Source organism: Zalophus californianus, chromosome 4 (assembly GCF_009762305.2).
Source record: "Zalophus californianus isolate mZalCal1 chromosome 4, mZalCal1.pri.v2, whole genome shotgun sequence".
Taxonomy (NCBI): Eukaryota; Metazoa; Chordata; class Mammalia; order Carnivora; family Otariidae; genus Zalophus; species Zalophus californianus.
The window spans coordinates 3,533,735-3,544,098 of NC_045598.1; the positions used below are offsets into that span (position 1 = coordinate 3,533,735).

Here is a 10,364-nt window from a genome sequence, read left to right on the forward strand (position 1 = left end):
GAAGATGCTTGGTTATTCTGTCGCTGCATTTCAGATCGGAGCAAGGGGCCTACTTTCCGCCACCCCACGTCCTCACCCCACCTTCCTTACCGGCATCAGAGACACCTGCACTTCATCCTCTCTTCCTCCCTCTCAGGAGCTTGTCTAAGTGTCCGCTCGCTCACCACCCGTCCCCGTTGGCCTGGGGACTTGGAGGTCTCCAGCTGGATTTCAGCACTAAAACCTGAATGATCCCACTGAAGGACGAATGGGACTGTGTGAACCCCTTGAGCAAAATGGGCTTAGGGACCAACTTCAATTAGCAATAATCGCGCCTCGGATAAACCTCATTGGCTACGATACTGCCACTGCGCAAAGCTAGGGACCAACTTCAAATAGAAAACACATCCAAGGGGCACAGGTCCTTCATCAAGACGAGATGAGGATGTCTGGAAGCAGTTTCCCCCCATTTTCTGGAAAATGAACAATTCCAACCGCACTCACGCACAGGAACCCCACCTGGAAGCCGCGTGGGGGAGCCTGCAGGATCCCGGCACGGGAGAGCCCTGCCCACCCCTCGTCTCGAGGAACAGCCTCAAATCCTGCAGGGAGGTCTCGGTCTCTGCCAAGCTCTTAGGCTTCAGCTAAAGGAAAGCACATCTAAAACATTCTCCTGCTAACTTAAATATTTCATCCCTTTTTTCTAAATCAACGCTGTGCACTGTTCCCAGGTTTAAAAAAAACAACAAACAAACAAACAAACAATAATAACGTCTTCCCCCAGTGGTGAGAAAACGGTATGCAGACCACTGTAATGTCACCACCCACTTCACATCATACCTCGCCTCGTCAGCTGAGTTATTTTCATGGCGTTATATATATTTTAAAAAGAGAGAAGCTGTCACCAGAAGGGTAATTGTCCTTTGCACGTAATCCTGTCTGGATGGAGCTGAGCGGCCCTCACTTCATTAAGTGCAAAGCCTCTACCTGAGAAAATCAATCTCCGCCTAAATCATCAAGACAAAAATCAATCCTGACTATGCGTTCCAAACCTCTATCGGCATGAGCATGTCAGAGGGATGCCATGGGCTGACTCTGGAGGGCCCCCCCCAGCCCTGTACCCCCAGGAGCTGAACATCTGGGCGTGTCCAGGGGCCCGAGGGGCAGGACAGGAGCTTTTGCAAATCTAATCAGCAGGAACCACATAAAGAGAAGGGGATTCATTTGGTGCCCATCAGGTAGAGTGTGAAAGGCACAAAGTAACATCCATGGATGCAAACATTTATTGAGCAACTACTGTGTGCCAAACCCTAGTAAAGTCCTGAAGATTCAAGGTCCGGTTTCTGTTCTTCAGGGGGTTCCAGTATAGTGGGGATCATGAGCACATAGGCCCTAAACTTGTCCTGAGAGAATTGGGAAATGCAAAGGGTCTTATATATATGGGGTGGAGATAAGGGGCAATCTGAGTCGGGTCTGAAGGATGAATAGGAGGTTGCCAAGAAAAGTTTCCTTCCTAATAGTGTTGGGAGGGATTGAAGGATGCCACATTCTTTCTACGATGACAAGTTTGGATTCTCTTGAGTCGGCACAGAAGACATGATGTCCAAAATTCAGTCCCCATTTCTAGACAAGTCTTAGTGTGGCTCAGCCCTAGGGAAGCAACTGGGTCAAACTAGAAAAAAAAACAATGAATATCTCTTTAATACCTCTCCCTTAAACCTAGAACTGAAACTGAGTCAATACCTGCTTCTTCTCTTCTGGGAGCTGCTTAATGAGCCCCAAGAGTTTCAGGGGCCCCAATTCTGCCAGTGGCCTCAGTTTCTTCCCCATTTCTCTACTCTCCTAGACTAAGTTCCTCAGGGAAGTCCATTCCTTCATTGGTTCTTCGCTAAGGAGCATTCCCTAAGTGCCAGGTGCTGAGCTGAGTGCGAAAGACGCAGACCATCATGAGGGACCCGCAGGAGCCCAGTCACTGGGCGGGGGGGGGGGGGGGGGGGGGGCGGAATAATGCACTCACCATTGGGCATGGAGAAAGAACACCTGATCCAATCTAGGGAAATCAGGGCAGGCTTCCAGGTGGAAGAGACTCCCAGGTGATTCCTGAATCTGAAATTGCCTGGGTTAAGATAAGTTGTGGGCAAGGCATCCAAGGTAAATGGCTTACACATAAAAAGCGTGTTTCACACCCCCAGCCCCTTGCTTAGCACACTGTCCCTGTGATTCCTATGGCATCTCTTAGAGATAAGGAGTACCATCATTTTAAGGATAAAGAAACTGGCTTAGAAAAGTCAAGTAACTTTTCCAGACCTACTCACCAGGGGAGAGGCAGAGTCAGGCTGGAAACCTGGGCCAGATGGACCTCCAGGTAACAGAGCAGAGCAGGTAGAAGTCGGGGACAGGGGACAAGGTGACCAACACCGGCTGAGCCTCCGAATTCTCTAGGCCAGGGGGAGGGGCAAGCATCCACACCCTAAAGGGGCGGGGTCCCCTCTGTCCTCATATACCGAGGTGGGGTCCGCTCTGTCTCTGGAAATACTCCGCCTGCCGCCCACCTGCCCAAACGTGTGTCGAGTTCCGACTATGCAATGGCTCTGTTTCAGGTCTCAGGGTCACAAAGACAAGAAAGTACACCCACAAGCAAAGATAATTCCAGCACCAACTTCCCTAGGACTTTGCTACATAGAGTGGGGTCCCTGGCCCCGCATCAGCCCAAGCTTGCTAAACCATGCAGATCGCCACACCCTGGCCCAGACCTGCTGAGTCAGAATCTGTATTTTAACACCCTAAGTGACTCCCAAGCACAGTACAGCTTGCAAACAGCAAAGGAGCAGAGGGAGAAATGACCACGCGTAGAGGGTCTCTGATGCTCTTGGACCTACTCTCCATTTAATCTTTAATAACCAAAGGGCAAAACCTGGTCCTCCCAGGGCCACACCCAAGAAAGGGTTAAGTAGTGCTAAAGACAGTGGGTGGTTAGGTATCTGCATGGGAAGGGCACGGACCAGGAGGGGTGGGTGGAGATGGGTCCTGGGAGCAAAACCTCCCCTGTCCCCCCACCCCAATTCCCATTCCAGCATGGTTCCCAGGCTGGGGGCCACTGTCATCGTGCAGCTTGGGGAAGGTGCTGTGAGCTGCCCCTGCTGCAGAAGAGGTCAACACAGGCCCGAAGTCCGCAGCTCCTAAGGGACACTCAAACCAGGGTCTTAGGGTTCCCAAGCCTGCACCCCGCTCAGCAAGCGAGCAACACATGCATTCGACTGTGTACACACGTTCCCCTTCTGCCCCTGCTCATGAGGCCATGAGCTCTGTGGGGGCAGGGACGTGTCTGGTGCCTTATCCTCCCCACCAGAGCAGGGAATTATCAAATACCTGTTGTAAACAAGCAGATGAAAACAGCACATGGCGGGAGGTGATGTCATCACAGGAGCGGAGCGTGAGCCCCATCTCCCTGCAGACCAGGTGCTGATGTGGGCGTCCTGGGGAAGACAAGGCGAGGGTGACCAGCCGGGTCACGCAGGGCCGCCACGTTGAACTCGGTTTCCGTGTCCTGCTCTCCCTGCCAAATGGGAAAACAAAATGCACCGTTCACTCGGCAGCAGAAGTCCTTAGGGTGTGAATTGACTCAGGCCATCAAGAGGCATAAATAGGTTAGGATGAATAATGAGCGGTCAATATCTGCATGCAAAGCTCAGAGTGCGCTGTCTAGTCTGCGTGACCTTGTGACAAGGAGCCTCTGCCTCTCTTCCCCGATCCCTGAACCCGCTGCTTGGAGCTCTGCCTCCCCAAGAGGCCAGCCCCGAGGAGATGTCATTACAGGACCAGGAGGAAGGGCAGAAGCATACAAGCAAGCACAGGTCGTCCTCTGCTTTGCTTTGTCCTGAGCTCAAACCCCTCACTCTGGGGCCTCGGTTTCCTTCTGTTTAAGCAGCTAGACCCATCCTCCCAGGACGGGGAGGATGGGAGGTGGTTCTCACACACCACCCCTGTTTTCTCCATGGGCATTGCTGTTCCTGACTTCGCTCTCCCTCCCACACATTCGCTCCCCTCCAGACAAGGGGGCGTGGCTTGTCGGTGAGTTTCGGTTTTCCTTCTAGCTTCTCCTTGCTACTGTAACAAATTACTACAAAGGTTGTGGCTTGAAACAACACAGATGTATTATCTTACAGTCTGGAGGCCAGAAACCCAAAAATGGGGCGGCAGGGCTGGAGGCTCCAGGGAGAGAATTTCTCTGCTTTCTCCAGCTTCTGGTCGTGTCCACACCCCTTGGCCCACGGCCTCCTCACTCTGACCTATGTGTTCACCTTCACATCACCCTTTGCAGACACTGACCCTCCCGCCACTCCCCTGTGAGGACCCTTCCATGACCACGGGCCCACTGGATAATCTCCGTGTCAAGGTCCTTGATTCATCCCATCTGCAAAGTCTCCTCGGCCATGTGAGGTCATGTATTCTCAGGTTTCAGGGCCAGGGCATGGGCATCTATGGGGGCAGGCTTTAGTTAACCTAGCATGGGGAAGGAAGTGGATGTGGGTGCCCCAGCCCCGCCTGCAGAGGGGGCAGATCCTGGACCCCTCTCCTGCACTGTGTCATAAACTCAGGCAGGCGGCTCTGACCTGGGCCTAGTCAAGTGTCGGGCTAGGAGCAAGTCCATTTGGCAGCAGCCCGGTCACCCCTTCTCCAACAACCTTGCCAGAAATGAAGATGATTTCCTTTTGCCCTTTACCTATTTGATTCTTGTGTCCAGCTCTGAACTCAGGGTGGGGTCTGGGAGGGAGACTGTCACCGGCTACGTTTCTAAGAATGGAAGAAACAGACTGAGAACGAAATCTGGGAACACAGATATGATGGAGACCGATCTGAGCAGGTGGACCGAGGCCTTAGCATCCACCCTCCCACCCCCTGTGCGTTTCTGACATTGTGGGAACTGCAAGGTTCCATGCGGCCAGGGTTGGGGAGTGCAGCCTGGGCAGGCCACGCGGGGCCTCAGGCCAGCATCTGCTCAGGCTCTGCCAGATCTTGACCTTGGCAGGTCACTGCAGCTTATGGAGGCTTTAACCACAGGCCAGTGGCCACTCTTTAGCCTGTGCCATTTTTAGCAAGCACAGGGAAAGCACGGCTTTGGTGATAGAGTCCTTGGGTATACAGACTTTAAGGCATTAGGGGACGGGCTGTTTATCTTTGCTCTTTTTAACTGTGCTTCTCAGGCCAGGGAAGCAGGACTTAAAACCACAGGAGCATCTACGTTCTGCTTGCACAGAGCCAGCCTGGGGCTCCAGCTGCGACCGCCCAGGGCCCCCCTCACCCCGACCCCAGCACACAGGGAGCACATGGTGAATGATACTCCTCCCTTCCTCCCTTTGTTCCTGAATTGCCTTCCAGTAACCTGAAAGCCCTGGGGTCCTCACCAGTCACCCTCTCAGATGGTCTCAGGTGGACCCTGGATTCTCAGTCACATCAGTTCTGATCAAGACTTTCGATTTCTGAGGCCCCAGTGCCGCCGGCTCTGCAGAGGGCCAGGGAAGGTGTTGAGGAGGGAGGCTGGGAAGCGATGAGTGTCATCCCGTAAGAAGTGCCGGGGGGCGGGGCGCAGGTGGTCGCAGACCCCAGCGCTGAGAAGACAGTGAGTGGAAGCTCAGGCCCCGCACTTTCTGCCTCCCGGTACCAGCTTTGCTGGGGGAAGCGGGGAGCTGGAGAACATGCCTGCAAGTGTCTCTCAAAAACACAGGCGCACAGAAGGAAGACAAAAGGAGGTCAGACACACAGATTTGGGGTTCCAACAGAGGGGTCCCCTCAGGAGGAAGGGGGAGACCTTAGGTAAGGTGCCAGGCTGTTGGGAAGGGGGAGTGGGGGATTCCAGGGCTCGCCCCTCTCAGGGGAACAAGGAGAGTGAGACTTCCGGCCAGGTTAGAGCATCGAGAAGGAGGAAGAGGGCTGTCTGCAGGTGAAGGGCTCCTAAGGGGGTGCGAGGCAGCGTCTCAGCTCCTAGGTCAGAGGGCGAGGGACGGCAGACCCTGGAAGAAGCACGAACTGGGACTATTTAAAGCTGCAGGTGAGGCTTAGGGCCAGAGCCACGGGGCTCTCCCTTTTTGAGGACGGTGACAGCTGCAGGAAGCAGGACAGGAACGCTGGACAGCTCACAGGGCAGAGAAGGGGACATAGCTTTCAAGGGGCACCCTCTGTGTAGGTGCTGGGGCACCTGGGTCCTGACAGAGAAATGCAGGGCTCAGGGCTCGGGGAGAAGCCCAGCAAAGCAAGCACCTCTCTTTCACGGCCTGGGTTCGAGTCCTGGCTCTCTGTCCCTTATGCCGTGGGCCTCAGGCCGTCCCTCAGAGCGCTCCATAACTCCGTTTCTTCACCTGTAAAAATGGGGTGAATGATGTATGTTGCATGACTGATAAAGAACTAACAAGTTAGCATCTGCAGAGCGTGTGGGAGGGTGCCTGGCCCACGTCCGTGCCCTACAACACGCAAGCGTTCGTAGACGGTCTTGCGTCGGGGAGGAGGGCAGGCAGGAGGGCCGTGGGCAGGACGGGCCTGGGAGATGGTTCTGCTGGGATTAGACACCACAGTCAGATTTCCTGAATCGGGAAGGCAATGAGGAAAAGATTTGTTTAAACTGTGGTTTTGGCAGACTTAGGACTTATGGATTTCATATTTCTTACTACAGGAAAGAATCCAGAGGAAAATGTCAGAATACAAGTGCCTGGTTTAGCAAACAAAAGGAAAATAAAAGGAGGGAGGCCCCGGGAGCCAGCAAGCACAGCCTTACTGTGTCCTGTGTTGGAGGGGATGCTGGCCAAACACAGTGGCCTCAGATCTGACCTGGGGATGCGCTGGCGGGGAGCGGGATCTGCAGGGAGACCCAGGCGTGCGGTGCTAACTGGCATGGGGGCTACCAGCCTCCCGTGGGCACCAGCATTTTCATTAACTAAAACAAAATAAAACTTAAACTTCAGTCCCTCAGTCACCCTGGCCACGTCTCAGTTCTGGTGCTCCCCGTGCCGGTCGTGGATAGAGAACGTTTCTATCATCCTGGAAGTTCTCGCAGGAGAGTGCTGCTCTGGGTATGCACCCCTCCATGCCCACCACCGCGGCAGGAAGGGTGTCAGCAGGAAAGGTGTTGTGCAGGGAAACGGGGTTTACGGGGTTTACGCTACAACGTGAGCCCGTGGTGGCAGCGGTCCTGTCTCCTTGCTCACGGCTGCACACCCCAACCTCAGGACGGGTCTGTGCGGGCCGAATGATGGCCTCAGAGACAGGCATATCCTCCCTCTCCCCACCATGCAGGGACACAGCCAGAAGGTGCACCCCTACAAGCCAGGAAGAGGGTTTTCACTGGGAACTGAATCTGCCAGCACTCTAGTCTTGGACTTTGAGCCCCCAGGACTGCGAGAAATGAATGTCTGCCTGCGGTAGTTTGTTAGGGAGGCCTGAGCCGACCCAAACAAGGAGTTAGCAATGCGTAAGGCAGGGGGTTGTGTCCAATAGCGACATCATTTTAAATATGCCGCTAAAACCTAACCGCTGGTGGGTAGGCCCCAGGCAAGAGTGTCCGCTCACAGCGCAGATGTCGACACCACCCCACTGATAAGGCCCAGCTCTGGGGGCTCGGTTGGTCCCCCCCTCTGACGGCGAAGCCGCTCACGAGTTATGCAAGAATGTTCTCGCCAGGCAGTTAAAGATGTGCCTGCCTCGTGAATTACCACAACCCATCCATTCTCGACTGCGGCTGAGCCGAACCCAGAGACCTTCCATAATTTAACATGTGATTACCTTCTGGGCCAGTGGAGTCCGGTGTTTAAATATTCCAGGCAGAAGCCTGGGCTGCCAGCACTGTGCCTCCCTCCCGGCAGCCGGCTCATCATCTCAAGAGGAAGAAGGGGCGGCAGGTAAGTGACGCTTTCACACCAGGCCTGGGGCCACTCACCGCTTCCCATCAAACACAGCAGCAAGAGGGGCTGGCCTGCCCCCACCAGTGTCCAAGAATGCCGTGGACTCGAATTCGGGCAATCTGTGTCCCTTCGTAGGCCAGGAGTTGTCTGGACTGGGTGCCCATGCCTGTCCTGGGGAGAGACTCACCTCGTCTGCCCAGCCCTCGGTCACTGGCAGCTCCGTTAGGAAAAAGCCCCCCTTAGGGGTTCTCTGCAGCTCTTAGGTGGATGGGGCTGATTCCATTTCCTGCGAACGTGGCAAGTGTGGTCAGATATGGGGGCGGCGGCTCCTCCAGAGCTGGGCCGGCCCCCGGCTGTTTGCCTACATCTCCGGAACGCTTCTGTCCAGGGAGGGTGCTCTCCTGTGGAATTCTCAAGATTTGTGCACTAAATCAGCACCACAGCAGTTCCGATACTCAAGTCAGCCCTTTGTGTTCTAAACACTGGCTCACTTCCCCACGAAGGGGGCTCCGTGCTGGGCGTAAGGACACAGGAGCTACAAAGAACGAATCTGCCTTGAGCTGCATTGTGTCCTCCCAAAAGTTCATGCTGAAGTCGCAGATGATCAGGAGGCAAGGACTGTGAGTTTCTCCTGGGGAGGAGCAAGTGTGGGCCAAGGTGGGGAGGTTGTGACCGTGCAGACCACGTGCCGGAGCAGGGACTGCGTGCACGGGCAGCCGACAACTTTGAACCTACTCCCCTGCAAGGTTTTGTGGCTCACAGCCCACCTCCCCAGACTCCTGCGCCCCTCACCAAAGGCATGTGCTGATGCCCCAACCCCGTGTGCTCGTAGGAGGAAAGGCGTCCTTTTGGGCGGTGTCTAGGTTTAGATGAGGTCCTGGGGGGAACCCACGGTGGGATTGGTTCCCTTGTAAGAAGAGGAAGAAACCGTCACTCACTCACTCGCCTACTGCCCCCCTGTGAGGATGCATCAAGGAGGTAGCTGTCCATCTCTTATTCTAGGAAGCAATCCCTCACCAGACCGAATCTGCTGGCTCCTTGATCTTGGACCTCCAGCCTCCAGAACTGTGAGAAGTAGATGCCTGCTGTTTACACCGTCCAGCCCGTGGTATTTTGTTTTAGCAGCCCAAGCTGGGACCATCTAGGAGGTAAGGGTGGCCGCGTGCTTAAACTCAGGCCGACGTGCTGTGAGCACAAAGTGTCCACGCAGCTCGAAGGTTCTCACCCTGGACTTTCTCCTTGCTTCCCCTCCCTGCTGAGGGAATGATGACGGGGAATCAGGGCGCAGTCTGGCCTGCTCATTCTGGGCATGCATAAAAGAGAAAGGAAGCCGTGTGCCATGGAAGGTGCTGGAGTGAGGGCCCCTCTCCTAGCAGCTTAGCCTGCACCCAGCAAACACAGTGGCTCTGGACAAAGGATGGACACTGGGTTCTCAGCTGTGAAATGGGGAGAGTCATCCACACCTGGGGGGGACTTTGGGCATGAAAAGACATTCTCTAGGGAGCACCCAGCACCTTGCACACACCCAACAGATGCCCAGCACTGTAGGCTCGCTCCCAACACTCAGAACTGCAAAGAGAGTGATGCTTCTTTATTTTCTGGAGCTGCGCCTGTCTTCCTAATGGGCCTCCATCCAGTGGGCCATGGGGCTGGAGAACGGGGTGAAGTTTAATGGCATTAAACTCACCCATTCATGAGATCTCGGGGCATCCTACGTTCATACATGCAGAAGACCAGGGTTGAGCCCCTTCCCCATCTCCTGTGCAAGACGAGGCCATGACCTTGCCATGGCAGAGAGGAGGGGACTTGCCTGTACTCGGGTCCCTCAGGCCTCCTGGCCTCCTCGGCCATCGTGCTCCTGGTCGGGCTGACAACAGCTCACCCTGCAGCTGCAGCAGCAGCAAGACCAGGGGTCTGAAACCTGGAGGAACGTTTTCAGATTACTCTGGGACAAAGGGAAAAAAAATCTGTATTCTGTTTAATGCATGGCTTGGTGCAGTTTTCTGTGACTTTCAGCCCAACAGCATCCTGTCTGGCTCAGGCCCTCAACACAAAGGGGATCAGGGACCAGAGTATCTGGGAAGCAGTGGTGGCTGAGGCCAGGGCCACTCTTCTCAGCAAGGACCTGCTTGGACCCCCACCCCATCCACCGAGAGCTGGGGCCGTTCTATGGGAAGCCCTGGAGAGTGTGCGGTATGGAGCACGCCACAGCACTGGTAAGCCCAGGTCCCCGAGACCATTGTATTGCGACAGAGTCTTCAACAGGCTTCCTCGGGTTGGAAGCCCTCCCGCATTCCCCAGGCTTACCAGCCTGGCTGTTTGGAGCCCTCAGTCACATGCACTTCGCATTATTGCTTTGGATAGGACTCTGATTCCCTGTATGGCACGGAACTCATGCACAATAGTGCCTCCATGCCCCTCCACACCATCCAGTTACACCTTCAGAAGATGATCTGCTCCAAGACCTCACACCAACCGGTTCTCTATGAGCGT

The 10,364-nt window shown here is 55.0% G+C and overlaps 1 pseudogene; it reads right to left on the bottom strand.

The window, feature by feature from the left end:
* Window positions 1-209: 209 nt before the first annotated feature.
* On the bottom strand, window positions 210-359 carry LOC113917057 (annotated as a pseudogene).
* Window positions 360-10,364: the final 10,005 nt, after the last annotated feature.